This window comes from Hemiscyllium ocellatum, chromosome 3 (assembly GCF_020745735.1).
Source record: "Hemiscyllium ocellatum isolate sHemOce1 chromosome 3, sHemOce1.pat.X.cur, whole genome shotgun sequence".
Lineage (NCBI taxonomy): Eukaryota > Metazoa > Chordata > Chondrichthyes > Orectolobiformes > Hemiscylliidae > Hemiscyllium > Hemiscyllium ocellatum.
In genome coordinates, this window is record NC_083403.1 from 23745411 (window position 1) to 23766171 (window position 20761).

At 42.5% G+C, this 20761-nt stretch overlaps 1 protein-coding gene across 3 annotated transcripts in view; it reads left to right on the forward strand.

Annotated features, from left to right (window-relative positions):
• Positions 1-20761, forward strand: part of rbks (ribokinase) — a 150488-nt gene that overhangs the window by 10427 nt on the left and 119300 nt on the right. Inside the window, exon 2 of one of the 3 annotated variants that reach the window (XM_060856140.1) lies at positions 10064-10135. The exons of the other annotated variants lie outside the window; for them this stretch is intronic. The gene's annotated coding sequence lies outside the window, so the exon portion shown is untranslated. The remainder of the gene's footprint in view (positions 1-10063; positions 10136-20761) is intronic. 3 annotated transcript variants of the gene reach the window in all.

Consider the following 20761-nt stretch of genomic DNA (forward strand, 5'->3'; position numbering starts at 1 on the left):
AGCCCTCCGTTTTTTCCTCTCCAGACGTCCCCAACAGTACCCATCCACCGACACTCTCATTCGTTTGGCCGAACTGGTCCTCACCCTTAACAATTTCTCCTTTGAATCCTCCCACTTCCTCCAGACCAAAGGGGTAGCTATGGGCACATGTGTGGGCCCCAGCTATGCCTGTCTCTTTGTTGGCTACGTAGAATAGTTGATCTTCCGTAATTACATTGGCACCACTCCTCACCTCTTCCTCCGCTACATTGATGACTGCATTGGCGCCACCTCGTGCTCCCGGGATGGGGTTGAGCAATTCATAAACTTCACCAATACATTCCGCCTTGACCTTAAATTTACCTAGACCATCTCTGACACCTCCCTCCCCTTCCTGGACCTCTCCATCTCCATTAATGACAACTGACTGAACTGACATTTTTTACAAACCCACCGACTCCCGCAGCTACCTGGATTACACCTCTTCCCACCCTACCTCTTGCAAAAATGCCATCCCATATTCCCAATTCCTCTGCCTCTGCCGTATCTGCTCCCAGGAGGACCAGTTCCACCATAGAACACGCCAGATGGCCTCCTTCTTTAGAGGCCGCAATTTCCCTTCCCACGTGGTTAAAGATGCTCTCCAATGCATCTCGTCCACATCCCGCACCTCCGCCCTCAGACCCCACCCCTCCAACCGTAACAAGAACAGAACGCCCCAGTGCTCACCTTCCACCCTACAAACCTTCGCATAAACCAAATCATCCATCGACATTTCCGCCACCTCCAAAAAGACCCCACCACCAGGGATATATTTTCCTCCCCACCCCTTACCGCCTTCCGCAAAGACCATTCCCTCCGTGATTACCTGGTCAGGTCCACGCTCCCCCCTACAACCCACCCTCCCGTCCTGGCACTTTCCCCTGCCACCGCAGGAACTGTAAAACCTGTGCCCACACCTCCTCCCTCACCTCTATCCAAGGCCCTAAAGGAGCCTTCCACATCCATCAAAGCTTTACCTGCGCATTCACTAATATCATTTATTGTATCCGTTGCTCCCGATGCAGTCTCCTCTACATTGGGGAGACTGGATGCCTCCTAGCAGAGTGCTTTAGGGAACATCTCCGAGACACCCACACCAATCAACCACACCGCCCCGTGGCCCAACATTTCAACTCCCCCTCCCACTCTGCCGAGGACATGGAGGTCCTGGGCCTCCTTCACCGCCGCTCCCTCACCACCAGACGCCTGGACGAAGAACACCTCATCTTCCGCCTCGGAACACTTCAACCCCAGGGCATCAATGTGGACTTCAACAGCTTCCTTGTTTCCCTTTCCCCTACCTCATCTTATTTTCAAACTTCCAGCTCAGCACTGTCCCCATGACTTGTCCGGACTTGTCCGACCCTGCCTAGTTCCTTTTCCACCTATCCACTCCACCCTCTCCTCCCTGACCTATCGCTTTCATCCCCTACCCCACTCGTCCATTGTACTCTATGCTACTTTCTCCCCACCCCCACCCTCCTCTAGCTTATCTCTGCACGCTTCAGGCTCACTGCCTTTATTCCTGATGAAGGGCTTTTGCCCGAAACGTCGATTTTGCTGAACTTTGGATGCTGCCTGAACTGCTGTGCTCTTCCAGCACCACTAATCCAGAACGTGCTAAATTGACCGTAGTGTCCAGCCCTATTCAGGCTGGGTGGATTAGTCATGTAAATGCAGGGTACAGAATAATGTGGGGGTTGTTGGGTGGGATACCTTTTGGAGGGTCACTGTAGACTCAATGAGACAAATGGCCTGTTTCCACACTGGAGAGATTACATATTTGCAGCCTTCTGGACTCAACATTCAGCTTTAAAATATCAGATTGTGACCTCTGCTTTTGTTTAATTGTGTTTTATTTTCTTCTTGGCAGCTTCACGTTCCATTCAGATTTCCCTATCCAAATAATGCTCACTTTTTGCCTCTCTCCATCATCCTTTTCAATCTTTGATTTGTCCTACCTTTCACTTGCGCTGACCTCCCCTTTTCTGCTCTTCATTTACCTTTTACTTGGTTAAGACCTATTATGGTTTTAACTTTATCCAATACTGCCAAAAGGTCTTTGTCTTGCCCCATGAGTTTTTCCTGACCTGCTGGGTATCTCAACTATAAAGTGAGGACTGCAGATGCTGGAGATCAGAGTCAAAAAGTGTGGTGCTGGAAAAGCACAGCTGATCAGGCAGCATCCGAGGAGCAGGAGAGTCGACGTTTCGAACATGAGCTCTTCATCAGGAATGAGGGGATGGCCCAAAGGAGCTTGGGGGTGGGGGGGTGGGGTGGGAGGGGGATGGTAGCTGGGAATGTGATAGTTAGATGAAGGTGGAGGGTGATGGTGATGGGTCGGAGAGGAAGGTGGAGCGGATAGGTGGGAAGGAAGATGGACAGATAGGACAGTTGAAGAGGGCAGTGCCGATTTGGAAGGTTGATTCTGGGATAGGGTGAGGGAGGAGAAATGACGAAACTGGTGAAATCGACATTGATCCTGTGTGGTTGGAGGGTCCCAAGGCAGAAGATGAGGCGTTCTTCCTCCAGGCGTCAGGCAGCTAGAATTTGGCGGTGGAGGAAGCCCTGGGCCTGCATATCCTTGGCAGAGTGGAGGGGGAGTTAAAGTGTTTGGGCACAGGGTGGTGGGGTTGTTTAGTGCATGTGTCCCAGAGATGTTCTATGAAACTTTCTGTAAGTTGGTGTCCTGTCTCCCCAGTGTAGAGGAGGCCACATTGGGAGAAACGGACACAGTAGATGACGTGTGTGGAAGTACAAGTAATTCTTTATTGGATGTGGAAGGATCCTTTGGGGCTTTGGACTGAGGTGAAAGGAGGAGGTGTGGGCACAAGCTTTGCACTTCTTGCAGTGGCAGGGGAAGGTGCCGGGAGTGGAGGATGGTTTGGTGGGAGGTGTGGACCTGACAAGGGAGTCACAGAGGGAATGGTCTCTGCGGATCGCAGATAGGGGTGGGGAAGGAAATGTGTCCCTGGTGGTGGGGTCTGTTTGTCGCTGGTGGAAATGGCGGAGATGATGTCTTGTATCCAGAGCTTGGTGGGATGGAAGGTGAGGACTAGGCAGTTCTGTCCTTGTTGCAGTTGGAGGGATACGGTTCAAGGGCAGAGATATGGGAAGTGGAAGAAACATTGCTTGAGGACACTGTCGACCACGTGGGAGAAGAAATTGCAGTCTTTGAAGAAGGAGGCCATCTTGATGTTCTATGTCACTGGAACTGGAGAGGTCTTGGAAGGGGAGGGAAGTGTCTGAGAGGGTGCAGGTGATCTTGAGGTCAGGGTGGAAGGCGTTAGTGAAGTTGATTAATTGTTCAACCTCCTCGTGGGTGCACGAGGTGACGCTGATACAGTCATCGATGTAGCGAAGGAAATGGTGGGAGTGTTGCTGGTTGAACTTATCCCTGCCTTGCTTGACACTATCCTGTCCCCCTTGGTCCAGGATCTCCCCACATACCTTCGGGACACCACCCACATCCTCCATGACTTTTGCTTCCCAGCCTCCAATACCTTGTCTTCACGATGGATATCTAGTCCCTGTACACATCCATCCGCCACGACAAAGGTCTCCAAGCCCTCTGTTTCTTCCTCTCCCACCGACCTAACCACTACCCTTCCACTGATAGGCCATTCGATTCGCTGAACTGGTTCTCATCCTCAACAATTTCTCCTTTGAATCGTCCCACTTCTTCCAAACCAAAGGGGTAGCCAAGGGCACCTGCATGGGCCCCAGCTCTGCCTGTGTCTTCGGGTACGTGGAACAGTCCATCTTCTGCAGCTACACCAGCACCATTCCCCACCATTTCCTCTGCTACATCGATGACTGTATCGGCGCCACATTGTGCTCCCACGAGGAGGTTGAACAGTTCGTCAATTTCACCTTTACTTTCCACCCTGACCTCAAGTTCTCTTGGACCATCTCCGATACCTTCCTTCCTTTCCTGGACCTCTCCATTTCCGGCGACTGACTCAACATGGACATCTACTTCAAACCCACAAGCTCCCACCCTGCCTCCCTGAAGAAATGCTATCCCTTGCTCCCAAATCCTCCGCCTCTGCCGCATCTGCTCCCAGGAGGACCAGTTGCACCACAGAACATCCCAGATGGCCGCCTTCAAGGACTGCAATTTCCCCTCCCACATGTTTGACGATGCCCTCCAGTACACCTCCTCCACTTCCCACACCTCCATCCTTCACCTTCATCTACGTATCGCATTCCCAGCTCTCCTTCTCTCTTCCCCCCCCCCCCCCCCCCCCCCCCCATATCTCTCAGCCCCACCTTGGGCCACCCCTCATTCCTGATGAAGTTCTCATGCTTGAAATGTTGATTCTCCTGCTCCTCAAGTGCTGCTTAACCGGCAGCACTACGCTTTTCAACTGTGGTGCATTTCGAGCTTTTATTTATTTATCTCTCAAATTGTTTTGTGAGATTTTGGATGTCCACGTTGTTCAGAGACTCCTTAACCACCTTTTTAATGCCACTGATCGATCTATTCTGTCAAGACCACCATGGTATAGCTGTTATTCACTGTCACGTGAACAAATAAAATAGAAACCAAAATAGACCATTTGGCTCCTGATCTCCTGGGATATTCTCAGGATGCATCCAGAGAATTATCTGCTTCTCTTTGATATTTATAAACTATTTATCATCTGGAGTATGGCATCAGCCTACGTCTTGTTGGCAGTATACAACCCAACACCTTTGCCTCCTCAATCAATCCAGCCTGCCAACACTAAGATGGAGATGAACTATAATTTCTTCTAACTTCCTGTCAGTAAGCCAAATCCATTCTCTTTGTCTCCTTCCAGCATACATTCTAGCCTTAATTCTATTTACATTGTTAGCTGCTGAATGCGACTCTGTTGTAGAACTTTGACACTTCTTGACTACAAGCTTTGCTTCCTCTCCATATTTGCTTTGTTCCATATCATTTCCTATCTCTGCCTCTTTCTGCCACCACTGCCCAATTCTGTGATTTCATCAGCTCCAGGGTCAACTTCTCTGAAAGATTATTGACCGTAAACATACATTTCTCTTTTTGCAGATGCTGCCAGGTGCACATTATGAACAAAAGTGTTTTTAAACATGTGGATTAGAAAAGAAATATTTTAGATGTCATGACATACTTTTGAAGCTAGTGGGATTTGAGTTTACTCTTGTTTTGGATTTCTAGCATCTATCTTATTTTGCTCAGACCGGCTTCAGCACACTATATGTTGCAAATGATTCTATAAGACCACAAAGCCATTTGGTCCATCGAGTCTGCTCTGCCATTCATTCATAAAGTGCAGTAAATGCCCTTTGGTCCAGAGAGTCTGCACTGACAATAACTACTGCTAAAGGCTAATCCCAATTTCCTGCACTTGTCCCATGTTATTGAATGTCATGACTGATATGTTTCTCAACTCGATTCTCTTCTCCTCTCACCATAACTCTTGATCCATCAAGAATCTATCTCTGTCTTTAAATACAGTTAATGATTTGGCCTCCACAGCCTTCTGCAGAAATGAGTTCCACAGATTCATCACCCTCTGGCTGAAGAAATTCCTTCCCTTCTTAGTTCTTAAGGGTCATCCCTTCATTCTGAGGCCTCAGGTCCTACCCTTTTCTACAGAAGGGAAAAACTTCTCCATGTCCACTCTATCCAGGCCTCTCCATATTATGTAGGTTTCAATCAGATTCCTCTACCCCTTGCCCAACCCCCATGTTCTTCTAAACTCCATCAAATTCTGATCTGGAGCCCTGAACTGCTGCTCACGTGACATGCCTTTCAATCCCGAATCGTTCTTTTAAACCTTCTCTGGACCCCTTCCAATGCCAGCACATCCTTCCTGAGATACCAGGCCCAAAACTGCTCATACTATTTCAGTTGTGGTCTGACCAGAGCTTTATACAGCCTCAGCAGTACTTTACTGATCTTGTATTCTAGCCTTCTTGAAATGAATGTTGACATTGCATTTGCCTTCCTAACTGCCAACTGAATCAGCATGGTAACCTTAAGAGAATTCTGAACTAGGACTGTCAGATCCCTTTGTTGCTTCAGATTTCTGAAGCCCTTTCCTGTTTAGAAAATAGTGTATACCTCTATTCTTACTACCAAAGTGCATAAACTCACACTTTCATACACTGTATTCCATTTCTACTTCTTTGCCCACTCCCCTAGCCTGTCCAGGTCCTTCTGCAGCCTTACCGCTTCCACAACACTACCTGCCTTTCCACTTATCTCTGTGACAATTTGAAATACGGCATCCATATTCCCTGCCAGGGCATGTCCTCCGCTCCAAGGTCTGTGTGCCTTATTTGATATCTGAGGTACCGTCCTCATTTTCCAATCACTCCCTTAGACATGCCTACTCTCCTCTTAACGGTTTTTTTGCCTTTTGTGCACATGTGCACAATCAACTCCAATGTGCGGCTGCACTTTGTTCACCCCAATCCCACTCCCTCTACTGTTTAGTATACTCCTATCCTTTGCAACTTGTTGTTTGCATTATTCCTTTCTTTCTTTCTATCTGCCTTAACTTCTCTTTGAATGTACAGTTATCTCCCATTTCTTTCTATTTTCCATCCTATTCAGCATTTCTTCATCTTTGAGATGTCTTACTTTTGGAAGATGGCAAGATACTTAACATGCATTTTTACCACTGTTCCACCTGAGCAGCACTAATGTTGTGAAAAGGTGACTGAGCCAGAGACTTTTAATTTCTAATAAAATCTTCTGGATAGCAGGGAAAGCAAGATGTTCATGTTTTTAACATTCATGATGACCTTGTTGGCCTTGAAGCTGAATGATTTAAGCTACAATTTGTCATGAGTTGAGAATCACATTTTTTCAAATCAGCTGATTGATGTACAAACGATTGAGCTAACTTTAGCACAACTTGTACAGTTCTTGAGTTTTTTTTCCCCAGGTCTCTTTATGACTCATATTTTATGAGCAGAATGTACAGAAATAGTGCAGGCCATGGGATATAGAGGGCATGTTAGGAGGGTGATGGTGAATCCAAGAAAATATCTAGTGTATAAATGAAAACAATATAACTTTGAATTCTTTTCTTTTTAATCATTGTACATTCGAATCATAATCCGTTTATTATACTTATGTTGTACTTTTGTTCACAAAATGCATTATGTTCCATTTTGCTTCATTCTTTTCAACATTTGTAGAATGTCTGTGGTACTATCCAGCTGAGGCAATAATTGGCCAGATTAGATTGTCCTACATTTGATGGACATGGGCAATTTTCCACAGTGAGCTGAAACCAGTGATTAAGAATGACTGGACAAACCCCTGTAAAAACAAAACGTGTGAAGAACCAAATTTTAGACCGCATATTTGGCACATTACAGACATTTAATTATTGATGGTTTGCTGATTTATTTGTTTCATATTTTCAGTTAAACTATCCAACTATTAAGCAATGGCTCTTCCCACTGAGGCATATATGAAATACAAAAGATTTATTACTTCTGTGTTCTCATATCATTTTTGTTTTGCAGACAATGCCTGTTTTAGTAAAATTAGAGCTATATGTATTTCTAGTGTTTTTGTCTGTTTTATCAATTAGTGCTTAATCCAATAAAAATGCTAATCATTAATAATTAATGGCATTAGCTAACTAATAGGAGCACACTTAATTAGGAACACTTTTTCTTCCCATTGACAATAATCTCTGGTCGACTTAACAACTTCTGTCAAGTTAGCATAACAAATGATATATTTTTGCCGGAGAGATTTTATCAAATCTTAGGAATCTTAAGTTTGTAGAGTTTTTAATCAGCCTAATCCACTTTTATAATATCATTAAGGAATAGTATAAAGCTATTTTTATTCAAATACTTTGGAATATTGTGTGCAATTCTGGTCTCCTTCCTAACGGGAAAGATGTTGTGAAACTTGAAAGGGTTCAGGAAAGATTTACAAGGATGTTGCCAGAGTTGGAGGATCTGAACTGCAGGGAGAGGCTGAACAGGTTGGGGCTGTTTTCCCTGGAGTGTCGGAGGCTGAGGGGTGACCTAATAGAGGTTTACAAAGTTATGAGGGGCATGGATAGGGCGAGTCCAGAACTAGAGGGCATAGGTTTAGGGTGAGAGGGGAAAGAAATAAAAGAGACCGAAGGGGCAACTTTTTCATGCAGAGGGTGGTACATATATGGAATGAGCTGCCAGAGGATGTGGTTGAGGCTGGTACAATTGCAACATTTGAGAGGCATCTGGATGGGTATATGAATAGGAAGGGTTTGGAGGGATATGGGCAGGGTGCTGGCAGATGGGACTAGATTGGTTTGGGATATCTAGTCGGTATGGACATGTTGGACTGAAGGGTCTGTTTCCGTGCTGTACATCTCTATGACTCTATGACTTGTTATTTCTCTCTTGATTTTCAAAATGGTCACTAAGCCTATAGCATTTTTCTGGCATTTAAAAATAACCTTGAGACATTAACCAATTGCCCTGATGTTGCATTTCTGCGCCCAATCTTCTTGTTTGGTTTCTATTAAAAGTTCATGTATTCATCCCACTCATTCTTCAGCTGATTACGTTGCTGACATCAATGGTTTAAGAGTACTTTTTTATTATATATTGTATAGTGTTGTACTGGCAGTACATGATTAGGAGATATAATCATGTGCTGGTGAGACAATGCAGTTGAGAAAATAGCTCCAGATAAACTTCACAATGCACTAATTTGCTACATTGGCAAAATCTGTTCCAATTGCATTGTCATGATAATGACACGATAATATACTGTTCTATACAAAGGGCACAGTGCTAATTACATCACAGTACTAGACTTAGAATTTATTGTCCACAATGCCTAAAGTTCACTGATTGCATTATCTATCTTTTCAATGTGGCATCACAATGCATTTTGGCAAACGCCAGATTGCAAGCTGTTGTTGCTTCAATTGAAACAGTCTGAAATCTAACTTATTCCAACTTGAATGTATGTTTTATGAATACAAAGAAGCACTAGCATTCTACCTTCACAAAACCAAATCTTAATTGTACAAAATTTATAGCAGTTATTGACATGAATCTTTCTCTTATTTGGATTTATTTTTTGTTAACCTGTCTGAGCTCACCTCACCAGCAGGCAACGATTGTGTGGCAACAGCAGCAAACTTAATATTGTTTCAAAAAAGTGGTGTGGTGGAGAGGTTGGTGGACAATGCTAAGTTTATAACTAACTGGGTTAACATTTCAAAGTGCTGGGAATATTTAGGGGTCTGGCAGCATCTGTGAAGAGAGAAATAGTTAACATTTTTAGTCAAATGTGATTTTTCCAAAACTGACATAAGTATTCTATATAGCAGTCGTATTTGACTCAACATTTCTTAGTGACATCTCTGCACAGGAAAATAAAATTGTTTCCTGAGTTTACTACTTTTATTTCTGCTTTCCAGCATTTATAGCATTTGATTTTACTTTAGTTTTTCTTTAATTTTTGTTAGTTTCTCCAGTAGAATTTTATAAAATAACCGGTCAATATGGTTTATATTTTGCAGCTGACATGAGACTTCTTCATATTGTTACCCTGTTTCCAAGGTTAAGCAGGCAGAACACTATTTAACACTGGACTTTATTTATAAATTAAGAATTTGCACTGAAATGGATAAATCCTCCATGAGATCCATTGTCACTAATCCACTTCCCCTTTCAATTTAACAGGTACTGCCATCGTGATTTATTATATTTTTCATGAAGTATCCCTGTCTGTCACTGCCTGTCATAAGAAAGGTCAACTACTGTTAGATAATTAAGTGCAAAGTAATGATTACAGCATTGTGCAGCTGAAATTTGGTTTTACCCCTATAGTCATTTCCTGCTCAACTACACATCTGAATGTACAGCAGACACTGCTTCACAAACTTTCCCCTCTGCGGGCATTTGCTGACAGCATGTGTTTGAAAATTGCATGTGCGTAAAACAAATTATGGAAATGACAACTCCTGTGCTTTCTTTAGTTTGTGGCTTTTGTTTTTAGATTATTTTCAACTCTTCCCATTTCTGTAGCTCCTTTTTTTTTCTCATTTCTCTTCAGCTGGCCAGAGTTTGAAGTTATCTCCTGAGGCACGACACCTGGAAACCTGATATTAGGAACTTGGCAAGAGCAGTAAGCTACTCTTTGATTCCTCTGTTGAATACTGTAGGGTGATGCTTCATTTCTGATCAGTATCTCTTAACTGGTGTGGCTGTGATTTTGGGAAACCTGGTATTTGGTTACATGTTAAGGCATGAATGTGTTTCCCCACTGTTCCTTAACAGAGCTAGTTTGGATGAAGGAAGGAGGAAAATTAAGTATATTGCAATATCTGAAATAAAATTTCCTAATGCTAGGGACAGTAATACTTAAGTACATAGCAAATCAGTTTGAGTAATGTACAAGTAAAGTATACTTGGCAAAATGCAAACACACATTTCTTTTAAGCTGGTTTGGAAAATGTTTTGGGTAGTGAGGTGAGGTAGAATAATACTCAAAGGTCTGGAGTAGTATCCAGACTGCACCACTCTAATTCAAATCAATTTGAATGGTCATTAGTGATGCATGTCAATTGAGTTTAGCTAAGAATACGTTCTGGGAATGCTGCATATCAACCTTTGATATTATAGGGCCTAGATTTCCCATTTTTTTTGACTGTTATTTTTGTGAGGTTTTATGGAAGTTTCCCACATACCCCATGGTAACTTCTCTTCTGCATCCTTCTGCTTAACACCTCAACTTTCAATCAAAACTCCATGGTGCCCTCCTCGGTCAACTATGCGGTAGCAGAAGTGGAAATGCTTACTATTTTTGAAACCTTTCAATGCTTATGCCACAGGCATCATATTTAAATTCAGCTATATACCACTTCAAATGCTGCATGCAAAGAGCTGCTCTTTAACAAGGGCAACCAAGAAAACCATGGTAATGATAAAAAAAACCATGGTAATGATATGACCTACATGCTCAATATGACACACTGTTTCTCAGACAGGGACCTGGAGTCTCAGAAATTCCCATTTATCATTCTTTGAAGCAATGGTATCTGGAACTTTCCATGTCCGTAACCAAGCTGTTTCAAGGCAACTCCATGTGGTTGAAGTCATTCATAACCTAAAGGAACATGGTCGTGGATTTTGGAGGTCAATTATTTCAGCTTGTGGATATCTCTACAGGAATTCCTCCAGGGTACTATCTTAGGCCCAAACATCTTCAGCTCCCTCATCAGTCACCTTCCTTCCGGATATTCACTGATGGCTATATAATGTTCAGCACCCTTCGTGACTCCTCAGATACTGAAGCGGTCCATTTCCAAATGCAGGATGATCTGAACTATGTCCAAGCTTGAGCTGAAAAGTAACATTTTTATGGTACACAAGTTCCAAACAATGTCTCCAAGAGGAAATCTAACCTTTGTCCATTGATGGCATTGCTCTCACTGAATCCTCCACTGTCAACATCATGGGGGTTACAATTTGACTAGAAACTAGACCGGACTAGATATATAAATACTCTAAATCTAAGCATTCATAGGCTAAGAATCTTGCAATAACATGCCTCCTGAGTCCCAAATCCTGCCAGTATCTACAAGGTAGCAGGAGGTGGGCAAGTCAACATTTCTGGCACAACCCTTCTTCAGGACTGCAGGTCCAGTCCTAAAGAAGGTTTATGACAGAAATGTTGACTTCTCCACCTGATGCCGTCTGGCTTGCTGTGTTCTTCCAGCCTCCTGCTTGTCTACCTTGGAATCCAGCATCTGCAATTTTCTTTGTCACTATCTGCAAGTCACAATTCAGGAATGCAATGACATTTAACCCCAACCCACCCACATCATATCTCAAAGTCAAAAGCAGCTCCAACAACCATTCAGAGCAAAGCAGCCCACTAGATTGGCAGTATATCCATCAACATTCAGTCCCTCCAACACTGCATAATTACAGTGTGTATCATCTGCAAGATGCGCTAGTGTATTCACCAAGGCTCTAATAGATAACACCTTCAAAACCTCCTACAACTGCTATCTAGATGGCACCGCATTCAAGCACTCATCAAAGCCACTCAGCATTCTATTTTCCTGTTGCTGGGTCACAATTGCGAAACTCCCTTCCGAATAGTATATTTAGTGACCTACACAAAATGGGCTACAGCAATTCAGGAAGGTATATTACCATCACCTTTCCAAGGGCAATAGGAATGGGCTATATATATCTTTAATGTAAAGAGAAATGTGAGGTTTCGGAAGGCCTTGTCAGGAATGGAGTCATATTTGTTAAGGATTTTGTTTCCACAGAAAATAACATTTTAAGTTTTTTTTTCTTGTAAAATTCTGCTCATAATTATTTAACAGTAACCTAACCGGATTTTTAATGTTGTTTTATTTCTTGTAGTGATTTGGAATTTTAGGAAATTTTTTAATTGCAGTTTATGTAGACTTCTTTTTGTTGCTTCCTATAATATCATTACTTTATCTTTGCTTCCGAATTGGCTTCTTGTTGTTCATTTACTAAGTTCATGTTTATTCTATACCTTTGTCATTATGAACTTTCACTACTTTGTTATCTGAAGAATTTTGTTCGCAAAATATGAAAACAACTTCATATCCCGTGGCAAAAAGTCCCCATCAAATGTAGCTCCATTATATCATCCTGATGTATCGACATTCAGGTTTTCATGAGCCTTGTACTAAGTAGTTCATATCTATCTCTGCCTGTGTTCTTTTTTCCGGCTTATAGAGTTCTCACATCCACGTTTAACATCTTTTTTTATTTTTCTAATAAATCAGTTCAACTCTTTAAAATATGCCCTTCCTAACCAACATACCCCAAATCTTGTTGAATCACCAACTCTAGCATGATCTCTAGCTGGCTTCTATGAAAACTAAGTTTTGGCAGGGACACAGCTCATTTTCCTCCTGAGCCCTGAAGTAGATATGGACAGGGAAGTTGAGAGTTCTAATATTTAAATCTTAGAATTATCAATCAAATATTTGGCTACAAGTTTGCATCATAACTCTTGAGGGTTGTGAGGAAAAGGCAGAGCAGTAGAGTTGCGAATGATCAGATCAGCCATGATCTCATTGAATGGCAGAACAGAGTCAATGGATTGTATGGCTTGCAGAGTAGATATCTATGAGGATAGATTGGAGAAGTTAGGACTACTTTCCTTGGAGACCAGGCTGGGGGGAGATTTTTTAGAATTTTTCAGTGTAGAATGTCACTGGGCAGAATAGATAGGGAGAAACTGTTGCTTTCCTGAGAAGATGAAAAACAAAGTGCCACAGATATAAGATAACTTTGCAAAAGAAGCAAATGTGAGGTAAGGAAATCTTCTTCACATTATGGGTTTTGAGAGTCTGGAATTCACTGACTGGAAGTATGGAGGAGACAGTTTCAGTTAGGCATTATAGAAGGCAATAGATGAGTCAAATTATTCAAATTGTAGTAATAATTCTGTAAAATGTTTTTTTAAAAAAACCAAAAAGTAGGCACAAATTTGTAAAAATGATAGGAGCTGTGTATTATCGTTTCCAGGCCTATTACATACTTGAAAATGTGCCTTGCTAGTGGTGAAGGGGTTTAAAGCTTAAAGTCCATTCTCTGTGTTATGGCTTCTATCGTAATGTGAATGATGTAGTTGGAGGTTTCTTGTACCAATGGATTCAGTTAGTAGAATAGGCTTTTGGGGCAGAGAGAGAACGTTTCTTCTTCCTCACTATTTCTGTGCTTATGACCCTTGCAGATTGCCTGCAATCTTTCAAGAGAACTGTGGTTGTTTTCTGAATGGCTTTCAGCCTTGTGCTTTTTTGGCTGAGAACTCTCTCTCAGGGTGTCAGTCTAATTCCTGCATGGGGAGTTTTGTCAGAAGGATAGTAGCTGCCAAAGTTATGGAATGGAAGTTTGATCACTGGTTGTCCTCCCTTTATTGGAAATTTGGTAAATAGAATCCCACAATTAAGTGCATTTTCTTTGAAGCCTACTGGAAGCTATCTTCGTTGACCAGTATCATCAGAAACCAAGGAAGATACAACTCTGTGTGCTGATCATTCTTCACATCATGAAAGCTGCTTAAGTAAACTCTCTCATTTTTCTTTAAATTTATCCCTTAATTCTGTTTGTCTGGCTGTCATAGTGAGAGTAGGAACTGAAGTAAAAAAATATTGGGTTTAAAATCATAGACCTTAATTAGATAACCTTGTTTATCTTTGTTCAACTAAAGCTACTATTTTAATAGTAGCTTGGTAATTCTTTTGTTTAAGCCTGGTGTCTGGTATTGGTTAATCACATTCTTGGACTGGTGATTCAGAAGATCTGGTAAGGCACCATTGGGGTCAATTTTGAAGGTCTTTTGTTTTAATTTTACGGTGTTGGAATGCAGGAATAGGGAAGCTAATTTGATCTGGCGGTCTATCTTCATGTTATAACAATTGGCATGTCCTGCAATGAAATGCAACAGGCTTATTAATTTCCGTGAATTTTGTAGGTTATATTAAATTTATTTTCCACGCCAAATTTTACAGCATTCTGTTAGAATAAACATATTGAACAGCAAATTATGACTAATTTGAATGAAATGTTTCTTTTTAACTTAAAATCTGAGAGGTATGACATATTTTAATTTCTTCCTTCAGTTCTTTAGTCTCAGCCAAATTTACAGATGCAAGCAAAAAGTATACTGCAATATTAGTTGCTGAAGAGTTCAAATACAGACACAATCCAAAAGGAGATGGAGGGTCAAGTTTTAATATTGGCAGACTAAGTTGCAGAAGCTGTTTATTTGGTGTTTGTTGCACAAAATTCTTGCTAGTATTTGCCTATGAAAGGTGGCCATAATAGAAACTGATCAGAATTCTGTTAAGTTTCCAATCATTAATGACACAGGTGAAGTTCCATGAGAGCCTGCCCACTCTCCAGCTGTAACTTTGGCAGAAGAGCACAGAAACACCAGAAACAGTGTGAACAATTTTGTGCTGTTTTCTAGAGTTTTTGGAACACCATTACCGAGGTGACAGTGGGAGAACTCACACACACATTCACCCCCTCTCTTTTCTTTTAATCATGGAATTTTGAAACTGATGAATACTGAATGGGGGTGTAGAAAGATGGGTTAGTAAATTTGCAGATGACACAAAAGTTGGTGGAGTTGTGGACAGCATGAAAGGATGTTGCAGGTTGTAGAGCAACATAGATAAGCTGCAGAGCTGAGCTGAGAGGGAGCAAATGAAATTTAATGCAGAAAAGTGTGAGGTGATTTACTTTAGAAGGAGTCAGATGGATATGGAGTACTGGGCCAATAGTAAGATTCTTGGTAGTAGGGTGTAGATTTGCTTGCTGAGCTGTAGGTTTGATATCCAGACGTTTCATTACATGGCTAGGTGACATCATCAGTGGTGACCTCCAAGTGAAGCGAAGCCGTTGTCTCCTGCTTTCTATTTATATGTTTGTCCTGGATGGGGTTCCTGGGGTTTGTGGTGATGTCATTTCCTGGTCGTTTTCTGAGGGGTTGATAGATGGTATCTAGATCTATGTGTTTGTTTATGGCGTTGTGGTTGGAGTGCCAGGCCTCTAGAATTCTCTAAGCATGTCTTTGCTTAGCCTGTCCCAGGATAGATGCGTTGTCCCAGTTGAAATCGTGTTTTTCTTTTCCTCCATGTGTAGGGCTACAAGGGAGAGAGAGTTGTGTCTTTTTGTGGCTAGCTGGTGTTCATGTATCCTGGTGGCTAACTTTCTTCCTGTTTTTCCTACGCAGTGTTTCTTGTGGTCCTTGCATGGAATTCTTTGAAGAGGTAACAAGTAGGTTAGACCAGGGAAACCCAGTGGATGTGGTCTATCTAGACTTTCAAAAGGCCTTTGATAAGGTGCCACACGGGAGGCTGCTGAGCAAGGTGAGGGCCCATGGTGTTCGAGGTGAGTTGCTGGGATGTATTGAGGATTGGTTGTCTAACAGAAGGCAGAGAGTTGGGATAAAAGGTTCTTTTTCAGAATGGCAGCCGGTGACGAGCGGTGTCCCGCAGGGTTCAGTGTTGGGGCCACAGCTATTCGCATTATATATTAATGATTTGGATGAGGCGACTGGGGGCATTCTAGCGAAGTTTGCAGATGATACGAAGTTAGGTGGACAGGCAGGTAGTACTGAGGAAGTGGGGAGGCTACAGAAGGATCTAGAGAGTTTGGGAGAGTGGTCCAGGAAATGGCTGATGGAATTTAATGTGAGCAAGTGCGAGGTCTTGCACTTTGGCAAAAAGAATGAAAGCATATTCTAAATGGTGAGAAAATTAGTAAAGCCGAAGTACAAAGGGATCTGGGAGTGCTAGTTGAGGATTCTCTAAAGGTAAACGTGCAGGTTGAGTCCGTGATAAGAAAGCGAATGCAATGTTGTCTCTTATCTCAAGAGGGTTGGAATATAAAAGCAGAGATGTGCTATTGAGACTTTATAAAGCTCTGGTTAGGCCCCATTTGGAGTACTGTGTCCAGTTTTGGTCCCCACACCTCAGGAAGGACATACTGGCACTGGAACGTGTCCAGCGGAGATTCACACGGATGATCCCTGGAATGGTAGGTCTAACATATGAGGAACGGCTGAGGATCCTGGAATTGTATTCATTGGAGTTTAGAAGATTAAGGGGAGACTTAATAGAGACATACAAGATAATACATGGCTTGGAAAGGGTGGACGCTAGGAAATTGTTTCCATTAGGTGAGGAGGCTAGGACCCGTGGACACAGCCTTAGAATTAGAGGGGGTCAATTCAGAACAGAAATGCGGAGACATTTCTTCAGCCAGAGGGTGGTGGGCCTGTGGAATTCATTGCCGCAGAGTGCAGTGGAGGCCGGGACGCTAAATGTCTTCAAGGCAGAAATTGATAGATTCTTGTTGTCTCGAGGAATTAAGGGCTATGGGGAGAACGCTGGTAAGTGGAGTTGAAATGCCCAGGAAATTCCTGATGAAGGGTTCTGGCCCGAAACGTCGAATTTCCTGTTCCTTGTATGCTGCCTGACCTGCTGTGCTTTAACCAGCAACACATTTTCAGCTCTGATACTCACTTTTTACTTGAAATGCCCATCAGCCATGATTGAATGGCGGAGTGGACTCGATGGGCCGAGTGGCGTTACTTCCACTCCTGTGTCTTATGGTCTTATAGTCTTTGTAGACGACATCAGTTTTGTCCATGGGATGTACTGGGTCTTTTAAGTTTGTTAGTTTTTGTTTGAGAGTATTGGTGGATTTGTGTGCTACTAGGATTCCGAGGGGTCCTAGTAGTCTGGCTGTCATTTCTGAAACTTCTTTGATGTATGGTAGGGTGGTTAGGGTTTCTGGCTGTGTTTGGTCTGCTTGTCGTGGTTGGTTCTTGAGGAATCTGTGGACTGTATTTTTTTGAGTATCCGTTCTTCTTGAAAATGTTGTATAAGTGGTTCTCCTCTGTTTTCCGAAGTTCGTCTGTGCTGCAATGTGATGCTATGGTGTGTTAGGTTTTATTGGTAGAGAGATTGAGTTTCAAAGCCGTAAGGTCATGTTGCAGCTGTTCAAAACTCTTTCGCGGCGGCACTTGGAGTATTACTTACTGTTCTGGTCACCACGTTATGGGAAGGATGTGGACGCATTGGCAAGGGTCCAGAGGAGATTTACCTGGATGTTGTCTGGTGTGGAGGGAAGGCTGAGGGACTTAAGGCTGTTTTTCGTTAGAGAGAAAAAGGTTAAGAGGTGACTTAATGGAGACTTACAATATTATCAGAGGGTTAGATAGGGTGGACAGTGAGAGCCTTTTTCCTTGGATGGTGATGGCTAGCACAAGGGGATCTAGTTTTAATTGAGGGAATTGATAGATATAGGACAGATGTCAGAGGTAGGTTCTTTATTCAGTATTAGGGGTGTGGAACACTCTGCCTGCAACAGTAGTAGACTCGCCAACTTTAAGGGCATTTAAACAGTCATTAGATGAATATATGGATGATAATGGAATCATGTAGGTTAGATGGACTTCAGATTGGTTTCACAGGTTGGCGCAACATCAAGAGCCGAAGGGTGTGTACTGCACTGTAACGTTCTATATAGCAAGTGAAAAATGTGGTTACTGATCAGAATTGAAGTGGGTTTGTCAATTGGCATTAGAAGTTCTTAGCTCTTGGTTATCCCAATATGGTGTCCCTGTATTCCACTTTCTCACTAGATATTGTTAGTTATCTGTGAGTTATTATATGAAAGGAAACTAGTCCAATCTAGTAGAAACATTTGTCACTATAAGTCATGAAGGGCATGGATAGGGTGAATCGTCAAGATTTTTTCTCTAGGGTAGGGGAGTCCAAAACTAGAGGGCATAGGGTTAAGGTGAGAGGGGAAAGATGTAAAGGGGACCTAAGAGGCAACATTTTCATGCAAAGGGTGGTGCAGAACTTGGAATGAACTGTCAAAAGAGCTGATTTAGTTAAAGCATTTCAAAGGCATCTGATGGGTGTATGAATGGGAAAGGTTTAGAGGGATATGGGCCAAATGATGACAGGACTACATTAATGTAGGATATCAGGTCGGCATGTATGATTTGGACTGAAGAGTCTGTTTCCATGCTGTACGTCTCTATGACGCTAACTGAGAGATGTTGCAGAATTACACCAATGTGTTATAATTAATTCTCATCACTCGGTCCATAGTCTGTTTGGATTTATAAGCTATTTAATGTTCAATTGGGCCAAACACAAGAAGAGTAAAGGCTGTCTCAACAGTGAAATCTGGTTATCAGGCTAATGACTTGGTTTTGTCGTGGAATAAATGGAGAATGAAAAAGGCTATTGGAGCACCATCCCAAGACCAATTGTTAGCCAATGGTTGTATGTTTTTTCTATGTGTTTAATTTCCTTTTTGGTAAAATCCCTTTTGCTTGGAAGCAAACTGAGGAGTTTCCTTTTGGATATACCAATGACCTGGATAGGCACAGGAGACAATTTCAAAATTTGTGAGTTGTAAAATTTGTAAATGTTGGAAACAATGCGAATAGGAATAAAATCAGGGCATAAACAGAAATAAGCTGAAGCGTGGCAGACTACATTTATTGTAGAGAAAAATGAAATGCTGACTTCAGTAGTTCGAGCACAGTACTGGGCAACAGAGTGAGAGCAACAGCAGATTGGTTTAGGATATCTGGTTGGCACTCTGTAAATCTAAGTCTGTCAACTCTTAGCGAGGGAATATTACAACCTTAAACCGCCTCCAATTCTGAGAATTTGCTCGGCAGTTCGAGAACCAAATGAAGCTGTATTGGGATATCTGATGAGGTTAAGATGACTGGCAGAGGCATGTGATTTTGGTTTAACCCTAAGTGAAATGCTGAGAAATCATTTGGTATGTGGGATTAATTATATAACCATGCAGAAGTCCCTACTAGCTGAAGCCCAACTGGGCTTCAAACAAGCACTATAACTGTTTGTCATTAGAAAATGCAGCAGGTGGAGTTTGAGTTACAGGGTATTCTGACAGAAGTGGACATCCTTGCCAGGGAGGATGAGCTTGGGGAACACCGTTTTAATAGAATCCTTATAGTGTGGAAACGGGCCATTCAGCACAATATGTCCACATTGGCTGATCAACCTAACCTGGACAGTATGGGCAATTTAGCATGGCGAATCCACCCAATCTTTACATCTGTGAACTGTTGGAGTAAACCAGAGCACCCCTGGAGGAAACCCATGCAAACACCAGACAGTTGCCCAAGCTGAATTAAACCCAGGTCCCTGGCGCTGTAAGGCAGCAGTGCCAAACACTGAGCCTCCATGCCGCCTCCACTTGAGTAAAGGCAATTACTTAGCCTCATTTAGGACATATCCTGAACAGATGCACTCTGTCAGCCCATAGCAAAAATGCCAAGCGGTTAAAAGTTTCCCTATGATCTGGGCTAACAGGCATTGTAGTTGCAGCTGGCATGCCGACTGAGGATAGCAAAGAGTCCTGCTAGGCCTGAATTGAATAAGAGAACTCATAGACCAGTATTCAAGAGAGTCCACAACCTGGAACATCCACCTCCAGCTGGTTTGGAACAGTTAAATTGCTTAACAACATCCAAACCAGAACCAAACAGGAAACCTACGTTGCTAACTGACAGAGTTAGTAGTTACTGCCTTTGCTGTTGAATTCATGTATCACTGGATATTGGAGTGTATCTGGGAAAATGAAAAAAACAGTGAAATTCATAACTGATCTTGAAGGAACCTGTTGGGAGAGGTCACAGCACAGAAATAGACAGATGCTTTAAGCGTAGCCTTAAAATAAGTCTGCAGTAGTGAGTAGAGTGGGTTCTTTCTTGATTATATGTTTTATTGAGCTATGTCTCTTAATTACACTTAAAATATAAGCCACATGTATTAATTTAACTGGAGCAGTGTTTTGTCGAGGAATAAGACAGTGCTATTTTCTGGGTCTGTAGATTGAAAGAAGCAAAAATGGCTCTTAGCAGAGTGATATGCTCTTCTTGCTGGATTTTAGGGGGACCCAGAAGATGGGGAGCAAAGAGCTCAATCTGAGACTGGTACAGTTGAGAATAATCGAGAGTCAAACAGTCAGGGCAGGCAGGGACAAAGCAGAGAACAAAGTAAGACTGATATATTAAACTGCATTTATTTCAAAGAAAAAGGCCTAACCACAGGAAAGGTAGATGAATTCAGGGCATGGTTAGGAACATGGGACTGGGATATCATAGCAATTACAGAAACATTGCTCAGGGATGGACAGCACTAGCAACTTAGTGTTCCAGGATACAAATCCTACAGGAAGGACA